Source organism: Chlamydotis macqueenii, chromosome Z (genome assembly GCF_036417535.1).
Source record: "Chlamydotis macqueenii isolate bChlMac1 chromosome Z, bChlMac1.mat, whole genome shotgun sequence".
Classification (NCBI taxonomy): Eukaryota; Metazoa; Chordata; class Aves; order Otidiformes; family Otididae; genus Chlamydotis; species Chlamydotis macqueenii.
This window is the reverse complement of record NC_141593.1, coordinates 45,765,419-45,789,843: the sequence shown is the minus strand read 5'-3', so window position 1 is coordinate 45,789,843 and position 24,425 is coordinate 45,765,419. Positions and strand designations below refer to the sequence as shown.

The 24,425-nt window shown below is 39.9% G+C and overlaps 1 long non-coding RNA gene across 1 annotated transcript in view; it reads right to left on the bottom strand.

The window, feature by feature from the left end:
- Positions 1-23,882, bottom strand: part of LOC147596325 (uncharacterized) — a 31,570-nt gene extending 7,688 nt beyond the window's left edge. Inside the window, exon 1 of the long non-coding RNA XR_015261424.1 lies at positions 23,789-23,882. This is a non-coding gene — a long non-coding RNA (uncharacterized LOC147596325). The remainder of the gene's footprint in view (positions 1-23,788) is intronic.
- Between the last annotated feature and the right edge of the window lie 543 nt (positions 23,883-24,425).

Below are 24,425 nucleotides of genomic sequence, written 5' to 3'. Positions count from 1 at the left end.
ATAATTAAAATAATGACTAAACTTCTAAAATACTTAAAAATGAAAAATAATTGAAATAAAATTAAGTCAGACTTAGTGCAATATTTCTGTAGGGGAGATTGTCCCTCTATACCTACACAGAATTAAAAAAAATGCTTAAGTAGTCATGAGGCTTAATGAATTTTATCTAATTAAATTAGCAGCAAAAAGCATGCTAGGCATTTCATAAAAATAGGAAGACTTAAAATTGTACTATTTAAGTATACAGAAGTAATAATTAACATATTTTTTGCTACCTGAGAGATCTTAGCCTAAATGGTAGCTAACAATTTGTAAACAGTCTTAGCACTTTTTAGTTTGCAAATATACCAATGGATATGCAACCATCCCTGTTGTAACTTACAGCTAGAGAATGAAGCTGACCTAGTCCAATCATAGATATAGGACACTTCCAGTTAAATGAAAAATGGTTTAAGCAGGGCATTTGAGAAACAATGATGACATTATGACAGTATTTTTTACAGGCTTGCAGCTGAGTGCTAGTTTGTGATTCTTGGAGCATTAGAGAGAGATTTGATGGATTCTGAGACCCAGAAGAGACTCTGAGTACAACTGTAGTGACAAAAGCATGATTCAACATCATGGCTGTGTCCACATTTTCCTTCAAAAATGTCTATGTTAGATATACACTTTGTTTGAGAAGTGGCTTGGAGCTACCAAAGACACAGCAGTACTTGATGAAAAGAAAAAGATGAAGAGACACCTGAAACCAGATGGTGCACAGGAGAGGAGAGAGATGGTCCCGAGGAGATTTATGAATATAAAAATGTTTAAGACAAGGTGCTTTAATACTTAAAATGGCATTCAAACCTCACTAGATGAGAAGGTCGTTGGATAAACTGATTTCATCATGAAGAAGAAAGTATTCTGCAGCATCACTAAACAAATTTTTAAATAATAGGAAACTTGTATGCTATTAGAGGAATTTAGAATTAAATAATCAATATTTTGGAAACAGACCCTTAGTGACAGTCGGGTGCCAGTAACTTTTAGGCAGCAAGCAATCTTAATCCCACAGCCACTGTCATCCTATAAATCCCCTGTAGCTTGAAACCAGCTTTCTCCACATAAAAAAAAAGTAATGAGGACTCAGACTCTATTGAACAACTTTCTAATCCGGTGCTGAATGTTTAAAAACATTTGATGTCTGAAGAGATAGTTAATACTAATTTTGTATAAAGATTCTTACTTTACAGTAAAAACACCCTGTTTACAGTTATTTGCTGACAACAGCTGACAAAAGAAAAGCTGCTGAGAGGGGTTATCTGAGAAGTGGTTAGTTTTGATGGATTTCTCTGCAGGAATATTCTAGAAATACATATATATATATATACATATTTTTAGTATTCATATTGCTGATTCTATTTAAAACCTTATCACAATATTTTAATGATTTTAAATACCTTCTTAAACCCCTATTTTCTATAAGTTAACAAATATAAGCATAACTATTGAAGAAACTACTAAAAATGTACAGAAGTGTTTTAATTATTAGGTAGCTTTTTGAATGGCTTATCTAGGGCATGGTTTATTAAGTTATATTTGTGATGAGGTCTCACTCTCTGTAGACTGAACTCACTGTGTACATCAAATGGAATGCATCTTTCTTTCAAGGACATTTGTTTCAAGAGTGCTTTGTAATCCCAATACCTGCACTTTTCTAACATCCTTCTCCCATCTCCTGCTTAAGTACTATCCCTAGGATATAATTCAGAATTTACCCTATTGCTTCCAGCCACAAAACATTAAATGAGTTGTCTTGTTGCTTTGTCTCCCCAAATTTAAAGTAAAATAAAATAATGGCACTGTGAGAAGGCTATCTGTTTGAAGGAAGTGAAAAAAACCCTTCCTTAGGACAAAAAAAAAAAAAAAGATGCAGCTGTAACAGATTGGCAATGAACTTCAGCATCTACTTATTAACTACGGCGACTGAATGAGTATTATTCCCTGTCTTTTCTCTTATTTTGCCTAGCTTGCTTTGTCCGGAAGCAAGACATCTATGGCTCATTGTAATATTTCTGATTAGCTCTTGTACATGAAGAATAAAGGGAGGTTTGCCTGAAGTTTCTTGACTTACAAGTGATTTTGCAGATTTTGAAGTGTTCAGCATCCTCAAAGATAGTCTGCCTTAGGGTTCTGACCCAGCTGGACCCAGAATGAGAGGCAGTGATAAAAGAAGGAAGTCCTTTCCTGAAGGCTTAGAGAATAAATGAGGTAAAGTGAGCTTCAGAACTACAATTGTTTCGTATCTCCTCTACAGATAGTACTAATTTGCCCTCCTGTCATACCTCTCTCCAAGTACAGGCCAAGTATGCAATTTGAATGTTGTTTTTCCTCTACAGAAAGGCTTAATCTCAGCCCAGGCTGAGACCCTGTTGCTGCTATGATCTGGATAGATAAAGAACTTTATAGTCTGGTGCATTTCAAAGCTGAGATATATTCAGTTGTGTCAATCTAATCCAGAAAATGCATTTTTTTCTGGTTCTTCAGATAGGAATGTACCATTTACCTCTATGACATTAGTGCCTCTTGACTCCTCGATTTAATAAAGATTGTAAGAACAAATTGGGTCTTGGATATATGCCTGTAGCAGGGAGCTCAAATTTAAAATAAAAATATCACAGGAGGATTTCTGAGGAACAGAAAATGTTAGAAGCAAAGTTTTATTACAATTTGTTTTCTTTTATAGATGTATCTATGGCTTGAGATTATTAAATTTTTAATTGGTTTGAAATTGCTGATTTCATATATGTGTTATACATATATACATGTATTTATATTTATACAGGTATATATTTATTATTTGCTCTATATTCATACACAATGTACTTTAATAGTTAACTTTTAAATTAGAAAAACTTTGATTAAATATAATATGTTCATATTAGACTTTATTGTTTTGCCACAACAGACAGATTTTGGGATTGTAGTCTGAACTGGGTTTGATGCAATCTTGTCCAATCTATCTTAATATCAATAACATGCTGCTATAAAGTTGAAGATCTGTAAGAAGTTTTTTAGAGAATTTGAACTGAACTTAAATTGTCATTTTATTTTATAAGTAATTGTTCAATATTTATTAAATGCATAACTACTCTTACATTTTGTAAAGAAAACATTCTATGTAATGAAAATCCTGGGTTAAATAGACTGTTATACAGGAGTTAAAACATGGACTGTTAATTAGTTGTGATTTCATTGTACTATTTGCACTAACTCCAGCCTGGACATGGCAATTAATATGGCTGAACAACAGAAACTCTAGAATTACTTTATATCCTTGCTCATTCCTGCTGTTTTCTTGTGTCAGTTACGCTCCAAGGGATGAAAATGAATCTGTTCCTTTGCTCTCTGGCACTTGCTGCTATTTCTTCATGCTTTATGGTGTGGAGATCAAATACACCATTCTCCATGCTAAGGTTTGTAATTAGTTTTTTAATGAGTATCCTCATTTCTGCACAAGTTTATTTTTAACAGACTTGTGTGGGATTTATGATATAGCCCTGAATAGCTGTCCCACAAATATGCAATTTTTCCTTCTGATACTGACGGAAAATGGTGATTTTTTTTTCATAGGTAGTGGAGCGTTTTCACCAAGTGTTCACAATTTTTTGACTAATTTATTTTCAGAAGCCATCATTTTTCTCTTTTTTTTTTCCAGTAGCGTTACCTTTTGAACATTCTCATTCTGCTCTGCTGTTGCTTTCTGTATTTATTTCTTTGGTAAACATCACTGAGGCCTCAATGTTGTGAGGCCTCTGTAGTCTCTGCTATTACTGTTGGCTTTATAGACCTAGAAAGGTTACAGAAAGGTTAACTAGGGTAACTTTCTGATTATTTTCCGAGGTAACATTAATTGTCCTTGGATTCCAAGGGTATTTGTTTTGTCATGATCAAGTTTGAACTAGGTATGGCCTGCTATTTTTACAGATTATTTGGGGTTTTATGAAAGTGTTGCTCAGTATTGCAGCATAGCATGTCTAGATATTGCTCATCTGGAATAGCATTCAAATGTTTTGCTGGTGTGATCATTCAAACTATGGGCCCAAAAAAGAGTAGAAAGTATGTGTAGCATCTTTTCACATCCTGCATACGCATCCACCCCATTTGGTTTTCTGTTTAGCCTTTCAAAATTGTTTGTTTAGCTTTAAGTGGCATTAGTAATACTGGCTGCTAGAAATGCTGAATCACACTCTCTCTTGCCCTGCTCTTTTTTTCTGCTGTTGCAGTTTGCCTTCAGTTTCTTTCCTCTATGATAGAGACTTGAAATGTACTTCTCAGTTCAAATCAGAATTTCTCTCTTTTTTTCTTTTTGTTCTCCATTTTCTGTATTGATTTTTATTTCACTGACCTTTCACAGGTGGTTTTTTTTTTTTTCTTTCTTTTTTATTGCCAGCACAAAGATTGTGGCATACTAGTGTAGATTTCTTCATGTATGTATCATTTTTTAGAAACTTCCCAAATTTTTCTTATTTATGTTGTGTTTTGTTTTTTTTTTTTTTTTTCCCCAGAGGTTGTTTGAGATCCATGTCCCCCTGCGTAGATTTTGTAGATCATTTGTGAAAAAGCTACTTCAGACACCGAGCATATTTCTGAGACCCTTCCACAACTCTGATAAGCTTCAGATTTCTCTGTTGTTCTTTCCATTCATTAGTCATCATGTTATGGTTTGCTTTTTTTTTTTTCCTTTAAAATTAGATGGCTATATTTTCCTTGTAACTGTATTATTTTGTTTGCTCAAAGGACTATATGACTGTATGTTGCTAAAAGTCTATTTTGGAATCTGGGTATGTGCTACATCTGTTGAAATAGATTTTCAGTCACTAGAGTAATTTCCATGAAGTCTGCCATGGTGAAGACTCTTCACTCTGCATCCTTATTACCACCAATGCCAGAGTAGACCTTTTTTTTTTTTGCTTGAAGTGCTTCTAGTTAGCATGTTTCAGATTGCTCTCATTCATACTAAGGATGTCAAGTGCATAACTGTCTCCTTCCATCATGATTTTTGAGAAGTCTGATATTGCTATTACATTCCAATGACAAAAATTAGACTGGATTAATTCTATCAGCTCCAGATTTTTTTTTGTGGAACACAGCTTACATAAAACTTTAATATAGAATGATTTTCCAAGAATGTTCTCTGCAAATCAACCATTAAAACAATTTTGGAGTCTTAGCTTAATCTTGTTTCTCTAGCTGTTATTTCTATGAGGTTAAGTGGTCCTGTTTTTACATTACTGGGCTTGAAATTGGGAACTGTAGGAGAATTGGTGTGTTCTTAAGGAGCTGCAGTTTTGTCAACACAGGAAATCCACCTTCTGTGTTCAAAAGAATGAATATTTGATGGATGATGGAGGACTAAGAGGAAGAAGATGACTGAGATAAGAATAAGTGCCTGAACTGTGGTCTCTTAGGGTATATTTTTAGTACGGAGTTTTCTAAGGGCCAGGAGTTGGTTTGAAATGAATTTACGGAAGTCAGTAGATGAATTTAACCTTCTGCACTGTGAATATGGAAGCAATGGAAGATGGTTTTCTAATCTTAAGTTTTCTAAATAACTTTTTTTTTGTCCTTTATACAGAAAATTTAAGGTTGTTTTCTTTCTGTTGTAGGGGAAGGCATGCTAAAAAAATGAGAGAGAGTTTTGTTTTCATCATGCAACGTGCTTGCTTTAAATTAGAGTTTCCCAATGACAACTTGCTGAAAATAATGAAGAGGAACTGACGTACTTTTTAGTTTTCAGCTCAGTCAGAACACGGTCATGTTTCTTTCTATTTCTACAAAAAATATTTTCCAAATTCATTTTAATCTGAATTGAAAATGGATTGATATTTAGGTGAGGTTCAATCAGTGTTAAAAGTGTAGTGTTAATAACTCTGATGTGCGTTATTGGATTACAGAATGTAATAACATTTTCTTTAGTTATTCAAATGATTTTTCCCCATATACCAGAATATTTCCAATCAGACTTTTACAGATAGTGAGGTCCCAGGTCAGCTACTTACAGTACTTAACTGAAAGAGGAGAAGTCATGATGACCTCTCATGATTAAATGCATGAAAAAGAGGCCATTCAAAACTTCCTAATTTCTTCCTATAATTACACTGATTTATTTTTCTGAGTTATCAGTTCTAATACATGACTTAATCTGTTTCACTCTTGAAGGCTTCTGGGAGATTCGAGGAATGATTTGTCTATCTTCGTAAGAACAGGTTGAAGTACCGGAAGAAAAGCAAGACTAAGTTTACAAGAAAACCCTTTCTACTTTTGCAGCATTATCAGTCAGAGGATTTACTTGAAAAGAACAAGCTAGATAGAGTAAATTAGATTGTCAAGATTAAAAAGAAAGAGAAAATAAGAATAGCATTTGCAATTCTGCTCACTATAGTGAAATAAGAATGATTAATTCTTATGCTTCAGGGCATAAACCGATCCATTTAAGTTGGGTGGAATTTTAAGTTTAAAAAACACTTCAATTTCTGGAAATTTTTATACAAGTATATATATGAGTAGCAAGACATCCGTGCAAGCAAGAACCTAGACCATTATTAATATTATTAGGAAAGATTTTTCATGTATTAAACAAGGTTGATATTTTGGTAATTAAAACACATACTATTTTAAAACATAGTAATCAATTTGATTAGTAGAAAGGAAGAGAAGGATTGGGATGAAGGCAAAAGCCTAAGTACGTGCTAAAAGTGTATCCTTATTCCAAATTTCACTTCTAAGTAGAGAAATAAAGGAAAAAATGTAGATCACTAGAAAATGATATTATCTTTTCCATCATAAAAATAAATGTGGGAAAAGTGGCAGCAACATGGAGAGAAAAAAATAAGCCTGATAAACTTAACTTCTTTGTTTGTACTGCAGAAATTAAAGATGAAACAGTAAATAGAAGGTGTTCAGATTTTAGTAAAACACTTTGTTCAACATTTCTTGATTTTTATTTCAATCATTAATCTGAACAGACTTAATAAGGACTATATTCATAATGTGCTTACATTTTTTTTCTGTCCTTTAGAAAACTTCTAATATGCATGTCTCTGGTTCCATGTCACAGGGACCAATAAAAGACTATATTCAGGGTACAATGACTTTGGGGTACATGAATTCACTCACTGAATTGTAACTACAACTCTTAATTGATGTCTGTAGCTACAAATTGGCCATGTTACTCAAAAGCAGAAATCAAACCATCATAAAACTATAGTAACTATCCATGTAAGCAATTTCCTTAGCTCTTATTGTATTATTGTGAAGTTTAAATTTTCAGACTCACTCTCTTAGTTCTGAACACCTATGCTGAAAGAAGAGAAGTTGAAAACTGCGGCTTTTTTACTGTAACATCATGTAGTGTACCTACAGTGTATTGTATTTTATTTTCCTTGGAAGACAGAAGCATAACATGAAGACATTAAATCCCTCTTTCTACCTTCTCAGAGAAAAAAAAAAAAAAAAAGTGGAAGACAACGGGTTCATTGAAATAAAAGTGTGGTGACTCAGGCCTCTAAATGAAATCTGGACTTCATTTATTTCACAGGTTGTTCTGCCCCAGGTAGAATTCTTTTCCAGTGGCTAAAAAATACTGTAAGAAACTATTTATGAAAATATATGCTCTATCAGAATACGCCTCCAGTGGTTTCCAGATCTGCTTAAAGGGTTGAAGAGGTATTTGAACCAAATCACAGTAAGATTTTGTACAGCTGATGCCATGTGTTTGGAAGACAAGACGGTTTGGAATAACCCCATGCAGGCTGGAGACCGACTGGCTGATTATCACCTGCAGAATTAGGCCCACGGGATGGTCCTCTAGTCTGCATGGAGTGTGCAGTTACTGAGGATCTTTGTTGCTACAAACTGTTGCTCTGGGAGCAGATCAGCAGATTTTGCAGCATTAGAGATGACAAGAAGGAGACTGACCAAATCTTCTATGAGACCTTGCAGCTCTCAGAGGCTGAACCTCTAACTGTACCAAAGGGGGAGCATACAGTATCTGAAAGCTGAAGGCTGAAAGCTAGTGACTTCTGGCACCAGGAGGAAGGTACCTGCTTCTCCTGAAGGTTTGCAACTATAGAAAAGATTCAGTGGTCTCCTAGCAGATGAGAGTCTGTGAGTTCTGTCAAATGAAGCATCCATGCTGGCTGAGCCTCAGTGATAGAGGAGCAGCACAGAAGGAAGCAGTGAGTGTTAGCAGGGGAAGACTACTTGCTGAGGGGGGACAGAGGCCCCCATCTGTTACAGATTTGTTGGGGACAGAGGGCCCTAGCATTGGGATGCTGTTCTAAGGCTTGTTTGGCCCTCAGGCCCTTACCCCCTGCTATCCTTCCATGTGGGCAACAACAATACTGCTAGGAAACATCTGGAAAATATTGTGTGATTACATGGCTCTGGGAACAGTGTTCGAGGCCATGAGAGGCCCAGATAGTTTTGTCCTTGATCATGATCCTGCCAGTGACAGGAAAAGTCTTAAGGAAGAGCAGATGGATCCCATAAGTCAACAATTGATTGCACACTGGTGTCAACAACAGGGTTTTAGTGTCTGTGACCATAAAACATTCTTTGAGGAACTGCTTGGAGAACATGGGATCCACTAGACTAAGTGGGACAACTGCATCTTTGCTAATAGGCCAGTCAACATGATAAAGAGAGCTTTAAACTAGAAATGATGGGGAGATAGAGGATGACCAAAAGTGAAGTGAGGAAGTGGCCAGCTGGGTTAAACATGCAAAGGGTGTAGAGCATTTGTAAACAACAAAACAGGGCTCAAGTGGGGTCAGCCCATGTCCAGTGCATACAGGGTAGAATTTGGGGGAAATCTCTCATACATTTTGTGGGAGACGAGCATGACGAAGCGCCTGTACGCTAATACATACAACATGAGGAACAAGTAGGAGAAATTAGAGGTCTGTGTGCAGTTGCAGTGCTGTCTTGTAGGGATCACAGGCATGTGAAGGGATAGCTCAGGACTGGAGGGCTGCAATAGACGGATACAGGCTTTTTATGAAAGACAGACAGAGTAGGAAGGGAGGGGAGTTGCACTTTTTGTGAGAGCAGCGGGAATGCACGGAGCTCTGCTTTGGAATGAGTGAATGTGAATGGAATGGAATGAGCGATGAGTGAACTGAGAGCTTATGGGTCAAGATTAGAAGCTGACCAACAGGGGTAATTTTGAGGTGTCTGCTACAGACTGCCTGATCAGATAAAGCCACCATCAGACAACTAGACTAAGCTTCATATTCACAGGCCCTGCACCTCATGTGGGACTTTAACAATCATAGATCTGCTTGAGGGGCAATATAGCAGGACTCATCCATGAGGTTTCTTGAGTGCATTAGAACCAGCTTCCTGGCATGTGATTGAGAACCTGATCAGGGGTGATGCTCTGCTGGACCTGATTTTGCAAGCAAAGAAGAACCTGTTTGGGGATTTGAAGTTCAGGGGCAGTCTTGGCAGCCGTGATCATGAGTTGATGGTATTCAGGATCCTGAGAGCAGTGAATGAAGCAGAACGCATGATTGTAACCCTGGGCTTCAAGAGAGCAGACTTTGGCCTGTTCAAGAATCTACTTCAAAGAATCCTGTGTGAGGTATTTCTGGAGAGAAGAGTGGTCTAGGAGAAGGTGTTGATTTTCAAGGATCACTTCTTCCAAGCTCAAGAATGAGCAGGAAATGAAGTAAAAGTGGCAAGAGTCCTGCATGGATAAACAGGAAGCTCACATATAAAAAGTACAAGGAGTCAAAAAGGAGAAAAATGACCTATGAAGAATATACATATGCATCCTGAACACACTGAGACACGGGTAGGAAAGCAAAGCCCACCTGGAATCAAATCTGCCAAGGGACATGAAGGGGAAAAAGGAAGGCTTCTACAAGTATATCAGCAGCAAAAGGAAGACTAAGGAAAATGTCGGTCTGCTGCTGAATAGAGTGGAGGATCTCATAACAAAGGATGCAGAAAAGGTTGAAGTAATTAATGCCTTCTTGACCTCGATCTTGCTGGAGAAGCCTTCAGGAATCCCAGAGGAGAATGGAAGCATGGAAGACTTACCCTCAGCGCAGAAGGATCAGATTAGGGAAAGTTTACATAAACTGAATACACACAAGTCCATGTGACCTGACAGGATATGCCCGTGAGTGCTGAGGAAGAAAGTGAATGTCACTCCTATCTATAGGAAGAGTGAGAAGAAGGTCCAGGGAACTACAGGCCAGTCAGCCTCACCTCGATTCCAGGTAAGGTAATGGTGGAAGCCCTCCTGGAAACTGTTTCAAAACACATGAAAGACAAGAAGTTGATCAGGAGTAGTCAGCATGGATTTATGAACAGAAAATCATGCTTAACCAAACTGATAAACTTCTATGTTAAGATAAATGGCTTGGTGGATGAGGAGAGAGCGGTGGATGTTGGTTATCCTGATTTCGGCAAGGCAACTCTGTCTTCCATATTATCCTCATAGACAGATTGATAAATACAGGCCATGAAAGTGGACAGTAAATTGGATTGAAAACTAGCTGAATTGCTGGGCCGAAAGAGTTGTGATCAGTGGTATGAATTACAAATGACAACCAATCACTAGTGATGTACTCTAGGGGTCAATATCAGGGCCAATACTGTTTAAGATCTTCATTGACGACCTGGATTCTGGGAGAGAGGGCACCCTCAGCAAGTTTACAAATGATACAAAACTAGAAGGAATGTTTCATGTGCCAGCTGGTTGTGCTGCTATTCAGTGGGACTTTGACAGGCTGGAAAAGTCAGTGGACAGGAACCTCATGAAGTTCATGAGGGAAAATGCAAAGTCCTGGCATGAAGTTCTGGTTTTATTTAGTGAGGGGGGGCTACGGTTGCAGCTTCTGTCCAGTGGACTTGGCCGGGCCTAGGGCGGACCTGCTGCTGTCCAGGGCCAAACCAATTGGTAGCAGAATGTTCTGTGATAATGCCTCTGTGATAACTTATTTAAGAAGGGGAAAAACAGAAAAAAAAAAAAAGAAGATGTGAAGACACTGGTGGGGCAGAGAGTGGGAGGAACGAGCCTTGTGGGCCTCGCGGCCCTCACCCTTTGGCCTCCCACTGGGCAGCCATCTGGGCCCGACTTGGCTCAACCTGGCTGCAAGAAGTGGAGAGGAAATGAGAGGAGATGAGATGTGAAGAGATCCTGAGAGGCGTCTGCCTGCCTGTTGTGAAGAATTTCTTGCAAGAGGAACGGCTGCAGACGCCAAGGTCAGTGAAGAAGGAGGGGGAGGAGTAATGCCACTCCTGGCCAGAATTCCCCTGCAGACTTTGGTGCAGACCATGGTGAAGCAGGTTGTCCCCTTGCAGCCCATGGAGGTCCACAGAGGAGCAGAGATCCACTTGCAGCCCGTGGAGGACCCCACGCTGGGGCAGGTGGATGCCTGAAGGAGGCTGTGGCCCGTGGAGGGTGTGCTGAGGCAGCTGTTCTGGAGGGACTGCACCTCGTGGAAGAGATGACCCACGCTGGAGCAGTTTGAGAAGGGACTGCAGCCTGTGGGTGGGATCCCACGCTGGAGCAGGGGAGGAATGCAAGGAGTTCTTCCCCTGATGATGAAGCAGTGATGTAAAACGACGTGTGATGAACTGACTGTAAACCCCATTCCCTCTTCCCCCACTGTGCCACTTGGGGAGGGGGAAGGTAGTAGAGATAATGTTAAGCTTGGGAAGAGGGAGGGGTGGGGGGAGGTTGTCTTGTTCTCTGTCTCATTATCCTGCTTTGGTTTTAATAATAAATGAATAGTTTTCCCCAAGTTGAGTCTGTTTTGCCCGTAACAGTAACTTTAAGGTTCTCTCCCTGTTCTTGTCTCAAACCTTGAGCCTTTTTTCCTTATATTATCTCCCCCTATTCTCTCAGAGGGTGAAGGGAGTGAGAGAGAGACTGCCTACTCTGGTCCCAATCAGGGCTAAACTACGACAGAAGAATAAGACCATGCACCAGTACATGTTGGGGGCCAACAAGCTGGGAAGCATCTTGGCAGAAAAGCACATGGGAGTCTTGCTGAACAACAAGTTGACCATGAGCCGGCAATATGTTCTTGTAGCAAAAAAAAAGATTGATAACAGCCTGGGCTGAGTTAGGAAAAATGTCACCAGCTAGTTGAAGAGTGGTGACTCCTCCTCTCTCGTCACCACTCATGAGGCTACATCTGAGTGCTGTGTCCAGTTCTGGGCTCTGCAGTGCAACAGGTAAGTGGATTTACTGAAGTGAGTCCAGTAAAGGTCCAAAAAGATAATTAAGGGACTGGAGCATCTGTTACACAGGGAGAGGCTGAAGCAGCTGGAGCTGTTTAGCCTGAAGAAGAGAAGACTCAGGGGGGATCTCATCAGTGTACAAATACCTGATGGCAGAGGATACAGAAGACAAAATCAAACTCTTAGTGGTGGCCTGTGATAGGACAAGTGGAAAAATAAGTGTGGTTAAGCAGTGGAACAGTTTTTCCAGAGATGCTGTGGATTTTGTTCTGAAAGATGTTCAAAACTAACTGTAAAAAGTTCAGAATAGCCTGACCTAATTGTAAAGTGAGCCCCTATTAGAGCAGAATGTTGGTCCTCCCAGTCTTCTTTATTTCATAACTTTGTGGTTATCCAAATTTGTAGGAAATGCCTTAGTCTTCTAATATTAAAATATTTATTAAAATTTCTGTGTAAGGAGGGCTAAAAAGTTGGGAAAAATGAGACAAAAAATACAGGTACCAGAAATCCTTTGTACCTTTGAGCCTCTTCTTGAATTTTAGATGAAAGGTTTTATTTGGCCCTTGTTATTGCTTGTTTTACTTCTCTGCACTGTGACTGTTTATAGATGATGAGGGATAAAAGCTACATGGTATGGAAGTACCCAAGTTAACCTAACATGATGTAATCCAAACCCTACACATTTGGTATGAAATGCAGAGAGTAATTTGAAAATAAGAATTCTGAAAGAAATTCCAAAGAGATATAGCAAAGTGGGGAAAAGTTTGCATTGAGGTACTTGAGCGAGTACCCTCCTCCCAGGCAAACACTTCCAACTATTTCCAAATGTGACTTACTGAGTGTGAGCAGGAGGGGCTACTGCCCTGCCTGTATTGAACTGCAGGACTGTAATATGTTGCTTCTCTATGAGACCAAGAGATTGCAGCTGTAATACTGTTTTCCTCCTGGATATATCAGAAATGTGCTGAAATAGATAGATTGCTTATCTTTCGATGTAAAGTGTATACGTGGGTGGATAAGTGGGTGTGTGAAATAAAAGTAAATATAAAAAACTGTGATTCCATCATAACTTTGTCTAGATATTGCATTCCACTCACTCTTCTTTTTGTGTGTGTTTTTCTTTGAATGGCAAAGTCCTTTGGCTGTTTCTAAAGCACGTGGGCCTGAATCCTGAGTGGAGCTTTTGTGATCCAGTTGCAGTATTTCTCTTAATAAAAACTGAGACTTTTCTAAGTGCCTTTAGCAGCACAGTTCCTGAGTCAACAAATCTGCTGAGCTGAGTCTCTGAAGTACTCTTGGAGACACTGTCAAAGCACATGCTATCCCTCATGTTTAGAAGAAACTTATGGTAGGCTTTTAGAAGTTATCACCTTCTAATTCCTCCTTAAATCACAGTAACTCCAAAGTACATGAAAATAGCTAGATTGTTGCTGTCCCAAGACTCCTGGCTGCCATACATTTTTGTGTTGCTTATTTTATTGTGTTAGTACAGTACTGATGACAGTGCAGCCAGGTTTTTAAAATTGTAACAGTGAACCCCAAATAAGAAGTTCTTTAGCAAGAAAAATCACCTATATTTAGGTCTGTTGTACAGTAGAGATGGATGGGATTATGTCTTTCCACAGTTATTTTGTTATCTCAGATTTTAATCTGTTTTCCATGTGCTTCTACTGAAAAACTCAGCACCTGTGTCTGTGTAAGTTGTGGTCTCTCTAGTATCTCTGGCAGACTTTGAGAGACTTCTGTCATACAGTTCTTGTAGATTTTGCTGCACAAAGGACAGGTTGTTTTCAGCTTGCTTTATAATTTCTTTTCTGTCTGCATGGCAGTACAAAGAAATGAGGATCCTGAGGATCCAGCCCTTTGTGTTGGGTCTCTTCTAACTTCTGAGCTGGAACTAGTGTGAAGTTACCAGTCACAGGCAAAGCCATGGTAGAGAAGCCAACAGTGAAGAATAACATGAAAGAAGAAGTCTCAAAGCTGCACAGAAAAGAGGCTGATTAGGGAAAAGAGCACTGCAATTAAGGCCAGGAAGAAATATAAATAACAGACAGAACACAAGGGATAAAGAAAAGTGATCTTTAAAGGGAACTGAGGATGAAGAGAGACCAGTGGAAAAGAAGAAAAGACTAGACAGTTGATGACCAATGAAGTTAGAGAAAAGATGCATTTAAGTAGGTTTAAAACTTGGATATAAAATGCATCTCTAGAAATATTAGGAAGGAGATATTTTAGAGGATGTAATAGAAACAGTTTTAAAATAGTCTGAATTCTTAGAGTTATTAATGAGAAAGGCTATCATTAAAAAGAAATTCTGGTCCCCACTGTTGGTATATTTACCGGCAAAGCCAGAGCACTTTCAATTACAAATCTTAGCTTGGTTGTATAGCAGATGTTGTACACCAAGTGTACAGCCATACTTCACATACGGGTGAGTATATGAGAATGATGCCCAAATACTACTATGAGAGGAGTCTCACAGCAAAGACAGAAAGTATTTGTGTAAATACAGCAGTCTGGCCATGATGCTTAAGTAGGAAACTCTCTGCTTGTGAACACTTCCAGGGCAAATACAAGCATTATAGCTCATAAAATTTTAAGCTTTTTCCTCTTTTTCACAGACTGTTGAAACCACTGACATTTGTTGGGAAATATAGACCCATATTGACATATTCTAAGAGTAACCTCTGCTATGCAGAACCTGTCAGAGAGAGAGAATCAAAACATTCTGCTCCTGAGTTCACAGTTACTGTAATACTTGACTTTTGCACAACTTTGTGAGTTGGTTTCTGCTTTCTGAATTCTTGTCTGACTTTGAGACTGAGATTCTCCAGAAAGCTAGTACTTTATTCTTTCTTGCAACATACCATGGGGAATTTGACATCCTGTATTGGGACAAATTCTCCACCTTCTAAAGCACCTAATTCTTCTTCTTATAGTCTGCTTTGCCTGAACTATGAAAGATAACACTCACCTAGAGAAAATTAGGCAATCTGTTAACTACTCATGAGTTAAAAAGGGGATCTGTTAAGCTGAGAGGCCTTTTCCAGTGCTTTTTGTTCGTTTGTTTGTTTGTTTTTGCTCAGAGGTACTGGGTGCTATGAAAAAGAAAAAAGCAAAGAGGTTGAGAATTTGTTGCCTAGTAAAGGCAGAGGAAGAGAACATTTAGTGTGGTGAAATCCCACGAGTTTGGGATACTGAGTGGTGCTATATGGCAGCTGATGCTGATCTGTGTGAGTGGCTCTGTTGAGAGAGTGGCATTTATGTTGACACCACTTTTTCTGATGTTGCTGTGTAAGGATAATTAGATTATATTATAATATACCACCATGTGTAATCTGAATTTGCTAGGTTTTAACTTATGAGTGTTTAACTCTGCAGCATTAGTGAATTACTGATATGTGTGTGTATGCATACAAAGAACAGATGATATGATAATTTGCTTGTTGTGTTGAAATATGCTTTAACAGAAAAACCCCAAACATTATACTTAAAGAGCAATGATGTAGACAAAATAAAAAATGAGTTAGTAATAAAAAATAACCAAATCAATTGACTATATTTACAATTTTTTTCTTCCAAATACTTTCTTTTACTCTTATATTTTGCATAGACTTTGGACATACACATTTTGAAAAAGGAGAATGATGATAGTACTGTCTATACTGCTGATACTGTACAATTTTCTCTTTTACTCTTGCAATCTTCCGAAAAAAAAAAAATAAACAGAAAAACTTCCCTTGGTGTTCATAGTCAAACAAGTACTGGTTCTTTGAAAATCAGTAAACTTGAGCTATGGAAACCTATTCCACTGAGAAGGAAGGACATTACTTCTGAATGGTACTGTTCAGTAGAGCCGATAGCAATAACGTGTCTACGCCATAATTTTGACACATACAGTAGATTCATAAAAGTTTAGCGTGATTACATCAAGCAGTGAAAAGAAGCTACTGCAAGAAGTGAGGCAGGCAGCTGTAAGAGACTGTGTCAAATGTTTGTCTCAACATCGTCAAAACATCAAACCACCACCTGAACAATGGAACATCAGTTAAACCATAGGACTAGAGTCTTCCTGTTTTCCTGCAAACTGATTCCCTTATCTTGCAAGCCAATTCCTGTTTCTTGCAAGCCAGTCAAGCCACAGGACTAGAGTCTTCCTGTTTTCTTCCTATTTTCCTGTGAATCTGAATGCAGAGCTGATTCTGAGAAATTTCACCTTACCCCCATACATGCACCCAGACCCGAAGCCAGAAAAACAGGGGGCCAGAGATGGTTTTGGGCATGCAGATCACCACCAGGTGAGGCGTGCGGCCAAGCAAACCCACTCTTGGAATATGCGACGTGATTCTTGGAAGGACAATGAATATGCAATGAGATGAATGATAAAAGGACAGAAACAACCAACATCGGATGGAACCAACATTGACGGAACCAACATCGACGGAACCAGCATTGGAACCAACATCAGAAAGGAACCAACATCGGACGGAACCAATATCAGACGGAATGTTCCCCCCAAAGTGAACCAGACTGTTGGGATGCCGCAGCTCCATGGTGGTAGCTATTGCAACTGAAGCTTTTTTTCCTTCTTTCCTTTCTTCTCTCTTTCTCTTGCATTTGCAAACTTGTTGGGTAAATAAAGTTACCTGGCACTTGACTCCGTTTTGAGTCTTAATTGTGTTCCTGAGAATATGAGCAAAACCTCGCTCCGGTGTGTGTGAGGGTCCAGCTGCCCCTAGCCTCCCAGACCTGTCTGAGGTTGGCTAGAATGCAAGGGGGCCTTCCTCTCATCCAAAATCAGAGCGTGACAACAGCTCAATCAGAATAACAAAGCTGTAAACTCAAATGTTTCTTTGACATTGTTCTACTGGCTGAGAGAAAGACAACTGCATCCAGCTCTGCTAATTTGTTTATCCCTTCTTCCTTACTTCCAACCTACTGCTAGATGCTTTTTAGATTACTGGCTGCAAACCTAAGGCATTCAGCTGGAGTGCCTAAGATACTGCTCATGCCAAGAATGGTACTGGATAGCCGTAGTTGAAACTTTTGAGGTTTCTCAGGATGTAATGCATGAATTCAGATATTAATTCATATAATCCTTGAAGAAAAATATTGCAGCTGACTGCTCAGGGATATTTGTAACTTTTGTTTTAGGTTAGTTTAGTGTCAGGTTCCTTTTCTGTTGCTTTCCATTTTTTTGATTCTTAATTGATTGTGCTAGGTACAACCCAAAGCTTGATCCGAGTTTTAAGCTAATTTCTGACAGAATTTTACTTTGTTGCCAGCTTAGAGAAGCCTTTAAAAACCCTTCATGATGGAGTGAGGTTTGTAATCCACCAATACATGTGCTACTCTTTGTAACTACATGTTGTCTTTATATAAATTAGAGAACTCTCACATTGTTAGGTACAATAAATCAGCAACTATTGAAAAAAGCTGCCAAGTTCATGGCAGGAAATGTAAATTATTCAAGTCTTTCCAATAGCAGCTTAAAATGAGAATATCCTGATAACTCATAATGCTGAAAAACTGCCTTGATCTGCCAAAAGAAATTAGGTGAAAGAAAGTCTCATAGCTCTGTTAAAATGACTTTGTAACAGGCAATACCAGAAAAGAGAGTATTTGTGAAAAAAGTACCCTACATGCAGGGTGGGTTTTTTGTCTGCCTTTTTTATGAAACCTGTCACTTTATCACCTTGTCTTTCTATACTGACCATAGAAAATTACATCCAAATAATAATTAGTGTTTAGGTAATGGCTGCAATAATCTTTTGCTCAATATCAAATGAAAATCAAAAAGGACTATCATCCCCCATCAGTTCCATTCCTTACTGTGTTCACTGCATGGAAAATATTTTGCTTTCAACTACAGGGAAAATAGTGTGAAACAGTCTGTTGACTTTTCTTCCCCTCAAGAAAAGCATCTTTTAATTGGAGGGTTTTTACACTTTTACAAAGTAAATAGGACAAACGAGAGAGGGAAAATACAAATAACCAGCTCAGTGAACTCTTTTTACATTCTTTTAAGGAATTAATTGAGTAGGCTTCATACTTAGAAATGTCTCAGGCCTTGAAATACATCACAAGCGGCAGGATGAGATGGGTTATTTTTAGAGTATCATCAACTGTAGCCTGTCACTGAGTCTTAAATTTCTTGTAAAGGTTTCAAAAGTCACTCAGAAATCAACCCATGTCAACTGGAAAGCTTTTTGACCACTTACCAATTCCAGACTGGGACAGAAATACTCAAGCTGCCTTCTCTCTGCTGTAGAATAATGTTTGACTGACCGATGAGAATGCACACAGTTCCAGTAGGTAGGGTTTATACAATAGATTTTGTACAATGACTGTCAATGACATTATAGTGCATTTTGAATTTTAAATGAATGTATTTCATGCAACAAATTCACTTGGACAAGTCTGTTCAATTAAAAATAATACTGGTATTGGAAACACTGGCTTTGTGTAGAATAAAATTAGAAAGGCCATAGTGACTAATGCTTTAAACTAATGTGGCTTTAAATGAATGTTGCCAGGGGAGGGGGAGCACCACTATCAATATGCAACCAGTGCCAGCAACAAGTGCCCGGAACTCAGGGAAGGGTTGCAGGTAAGTATAAGAGAACTTGCAGCCCAAGAGAATTCCTATTGCTCCGGCCAGCAAATCGGCTTCATCAGGGGCCCAGCTTAAGTGGCTCTATGCCAACGCTCGTCGCATGGGGAACAAACAGGAAGAGCTAGAGATGCGTGCACACATGCAGGGCTACGATCTTGTTGGCATCACGGAGACGTGGTGGGATGACTCCTATGACTGGAGCATTGGGATGGAGGGATACAGGCTCTTTGGGAAGGACAGGCAGGGGAGATGAGGAGGGAGTGTCGCCCTCTATGTCAGCAACCAGCTGGAGTGCATGGAGCTCTGCCTGGGGATGGAGGAGGAGCTAAAGAGAGTTTATGGGTTAGGATTAGAGGGAGGACAGGGACAGAGGACATTACAGTGGGGGTTTTCTACAGGCCACCTGGCCAGAAGGATTGAGCAGGTGAGGCCCTCTAGAGGCAGATAGGAACAGTCTCATGGTCACAAGCCCTGGTCCTCATGGGGGATCTCAACCATCCCAACATCTGCTGGAGAGACAACACAGCAAGGCACAGGCAATCCAGGAGGTGCCTGGAATGTGTGGATGACAACTTCCTCCTGCAAGTGACAGAGGAGCCAATGAGGAGGAGTGCTACTCTGAACCTTGTTCTTACCAACAGGAAGGGGCTGATGGGGGACATGGAACTCAAGGACAGCCTTGGCTGCAGTGACCAAGAGATGGTGGAGTTCCAGATCCTTCAGATAGCGAGAAGGGTGCGCAGCAAGCTCTCTGCCCTGGACTTCAGGAGGGCAGACTTTGGCCTCTTCAGGGAACTGATGGGTAAAGTGCCATGGGATAAAGCACTGGAGGGAAGAGTGGCCCAGGAAAGTTGGTTGATATTCAAAGATCACCTCCTCCAAGCTCAGGAGCGATACATCCCAATGAAGAGCAAGTCAGGCAAAAACGCCAGGAGGCCTGTGTGGATGAACAAGAAGCTCCTGGACCAACAGAAAATCAAAAAGGAAGCCTATAGAGGATGGAAGCAAGGACAGGCAGCCTGGGACGATCACAGACAGGCTGGCTGAGTGGCTAGGGATCAGGTAAGGCAGGCTAAAGCTCTGATGGAATTAAATCTGGCCAGGGAAATCAAGCGCAACAGGAAAAGCCTCTATAGGTATGTCAGAGACAAAAGGAAGTCTAGGGAGAATGTAGGCCCTCTCCAGAAGAAAATGGGTGATCTGGTTACCTGGGATATGGAGAAAGCTGAGGGGCTTAATGATTTTTTTTTGCCTCAGCCTTCACCAATAAGGGCTCTAGGCACATCATCCAAGTTGCGGAAGGCAAAAGCAGGGACTAGGAGAATGAAGAACTGCGCACTGTAGCAGAAGAACAGGTTCAGGAACATCTAACGAACCTGAAAGTGCACAAGTCCATGGGATCCGATGAGATGCACCGGTGGGTCCTGAGGGAACTGGCAGACAATGTTGTCAAGCTGCTGGCCATTGTATTTGAGAAATTATGGCAGTCTGGTGAGGTTCATGATGACTGGAAGAGGGATAGCATAACCCCCATTTTTAAAAAGGGGAACAAGGAAGACCCAGGCAACTACAGGCTGGTCAGCCTCACCTGTGTGCCTGGCAAGGTCATGGAGCAGATTCTCCTGGAAACCATGCTAAGGCACATGGACAGCAAGGACGTGATCGGTGACAGCAAACATGGCTTCACCAAGGGCAGATCGTACCTAACTAATTTAGAGGCCTTCTATGACGGGGTTACAGCATTCGTGGATAAGGAATGAGCAACTTATGTCTTCTACCTGAATTTGTGCAAGGCATTTGACATTTCCTGCATGACATCCTTGCCTCTAAACTGGAGACACATGGGCTTGACGGATGGACCACTTAGTGGATAAGAAATTGGCTGGATGACTGCACTCAGAGAGTGGTGGTCAACAGCCCACTGTTCAGGTGGAGACCAGTGACGAGTGGCGTTCCTCAGGGGTCCTTATTGGGCCTGGCCCTGTTTAACATCTTTGTTGGTGACATGGACAGTGGGATAGAGTGCACCCTCAGCAAGTTCACTGATGACACCAAACTGTGTTGTGCCATCGACATGCTGGAGAGGTGAGCCCATGCAAACCTCATGAAGTTCAACAAGGTCAAGTGCAAGGTCCTGCATATGGGTCGGGGCAATCCCAGGCACAAATACAGGCTGGGTGGAGAATGGATGGACAGCAGCCCTGAGGAGAGGGACTTGGGTGTGCTGGTGGATGAGAAGCTCAACATGAGCCCCCAGTGCGGGCTTGCAGCTCAGAAAGCCAACTGCATCCTGGGCTGCATCAAAAGGAGTGTGGCCAGTAGGTCGAGGGAGGTGATTCTGCCCCTCTACTCTGCTCTGGTGAGACCCCACCTGGAGTACTGTGTCCAGTTCTGGAGTGCCCAACATAAGAAGGACATGGACTGATTGGAGAGGGTCCAGAGGAGGGCCATGAAAATGATCAGAGGGCTGGAGCACATCTCCTATGAGGACAGCTGAGAGAGTTGGGGCTGTTCAGCCTGGAGAAGAGAATGCTCCGGGGAGGCCTTATAGCGGCCTTCCAATGCCTAAAGGAGGCCTACAGGAAAGACAGGGAAAAATTCTTCAGTAGGGCCTGTTGCGATAGGATGAGGGGTAATGGTTTCAAATTAGAGGGAGACAGACTTAAATTAGATATTAGGAAAAAAATTTTTACAATGAGGGTGGTAGAACACTGGATGAGGTTGCCTGGAGAGGTGGTGGATGCCCCGTCCCTGGAAACAGGTTGAACAGGGCTCTGAGCAACCAGATCTAGGTGAAGATGTCCCTGTTCCTCGCAGGGCAGTTGGACTAGATGACCTCTAAAGGTCCCTTCCACCCCTAACTATTCTATGATTCTATGACTAGCTAGCTTTTAAAACTAGTATAAGCTTCCTCCTTTCTTAGCTAGGTTAAGATATGAGGTTACAGACAAGAAGAGCGATAGTATAGTAACTTGAAATTATAGAGGTATGTAAGTCAACCTGCTTGTCTTAATATTCTGATAAACCTGTATATTTTTGTAATTACCTTATAAGAAAAATTCCTCATCCTGAGATAATTATGCTTCTTGAATGATAATATCTGAAAGTTCCATGACACATTCATGAGAAAATTCCATGCAGTTTGTGTGTTGCGGTGCTTTGTTTCCATCAAATAGTGAAAAGGGAGTGGGGAAGGGCAGCTGCATACAAAGGGGAATAGACTTCAACAGGTGAACATTCCGTCACATGGTGCAGAGATCATCTGCTCAAGTACGTGTCAAAGATCTTTGTATATTGGCATATATCAAATAAGCATATTTTTGAATGTATGTGGTGTAAACAGACACTTTGAGTACAAAGTGATCTGGAAAGCAATTATGTGACATGTTACAAACTCCGAGAAAGGACAACAACCTAAGCAGATGATATAGCCAGAGGCAAGTGCAGGATTGCTGTGAATGATGCTTCCCAACTCTGCCAAAATACCAGATGTCTTTTCTGAATCTGGATCTTTCAGATCTTGGCATCCACATGACTATCTATTCAACCATATCAATGAAAGAAGAGAAAGGGCCACTGATTGTTTATACAATTCTACCCTATATTCAGTACAAATAGTATATCATATTTCCTTAAGACTTTCTATCTGGTCAAAAAACCACTTTGAATATATCAAGCTTGTAAATTAAACCTTGATATGTTTTACAGAGCAGGAAGGAGAAAAAATAGAAAGGCAAAGCTGAGGCAACATATAGATGCTGACACAGAGGCAACTGAATTCATCATGCACTTCTCAGCATCTCTAAACCCAGATTGTTCTTCAGGATGCCTGAATAAACGAGTTACATTTCCAAATAAGCAGAAATAAACTTAAAAATTTAGCCAAGGTAATAAACTGGACTCTTTGACATAGATCAAATTAAACATTGTTATCTATTTTGAAGCTATAAAGAGAGCTATAAAGTTCCTATAGAGCTGTTTACTATTTCTTGCCATTTAACGTGAATTTATATTCAGTTTGAAGAAATGTATACCGCACTGTTCTCATTAGGAAAGTGTTGTAACTATTATACTTGACTGAACTTCCAATAACTAGACTTCTGGAAGTTTAATGGCCAATCTAGGGCTTTAATTTTTTAATGGGTTGAATTTTGTGGTGAAGATTTAGACTTGGGAGATCACCACCAAGTTAACACACTTTTATTTGTCTTCTGGTTGCATTTGTGATCCTTGAAGGCAAGGAAGACAGAAGCCCCAAATCAAGAGTTTAGTAGCAAAGTTACAAGTAAGGAAAGTGAAAGTGAATCTGAACATAATCCCTATCAATACTGAACATGTTTTCCTTCTAGAAAAGCCATTGACTTGCAGTACCGAGTAGGGAAGACAGAGAAAACTAGCAACATTGAAACGTCTTAAATTGAATGTGAATAATTTAACAAAGAATATTAACAGCTTTGAACATCTTTTTGAAAATGATATACGCAAAACAAACTTCACCAAGTGTCTAATACTCTGTTAAGTGTGATTTTTCTTCCTTCACCAATTTACATGCATGCAGGGTGAAATGTGGTATTAATCATATGTCACATGACCCAGAGTGAGCTGTGAAGCATTTCAGCTGCCTGTCAAATCATTATTATTTTCAGAGATGTACATAAGATGAGTGTAATTATGAACATACATCAAAAAATGTTGAAAAAAGAAAGAGATGGTGGCGAGGGGAAACAGTTCATTCCCAGAAAGAAAAGTCTTGAGAGGAACAAAATAGGTACAGGCAAATCTTTGAGTACCAGGAACACAACTTCTCCTAATGTGTCTGAAAGAACTACTGTGTTTGCAAATTGTGTTTAGTAGAAGTCAAAGTTAAAGCAACAAACACTTATGAACACTGAAGAATATTATGCATAACCAGTGTGAAGTTTGCCGTACCTCTTCCTGTAACACCCTAGACAGTGAAAAAGGAATAGGTTTTGCAGGTACAGAGGCAATGTCAGGAGTGGTAAGCCACAGGAGCAGTCTGAAAAAAACATAAGGGAGATCTCATGTGAATATACTTGTCTTCAGAAAACAGCAAGAATTACATAGGCCATCTAGATGATTGTCAGGAGTAGATAAACTCTGTTCTAAACATACGTGGCTAAGGAGAGACTCAGTGAAAGCAGCCCTTCCAGAGTTAGTTTTCTATAGCTTGCACATGCACAGTGTAACTACTAGCTGCAACTACAGCTAGAAAATAGGAAAGAAATTGCTGGTAAGGCAAAGCAGGTTAATGATGCTAAGAAATGAGACAGAATGAGTTAGGATTTTTCAAATTTATTGCTTCATTTATCTATATTACAGAGAGAACAGCACAAGTGCTTCTCTGAGCCAGGTTTGCACCAAGTATGCTGGCATCTTTCTCCTTGGGCTTGTTAGCACTGCTGTCTCCTTTGAGTAATTTATTCCTAAGAAAGTTGACTAAACAATATTTTTTTTTCATCCCTTGTGCCTATGAGCTTTTGTTTATTTCTTTGTGTGTGAACACACATCCAGGCCTTATTACAGTACAAGTTTTGACAGATGTCTT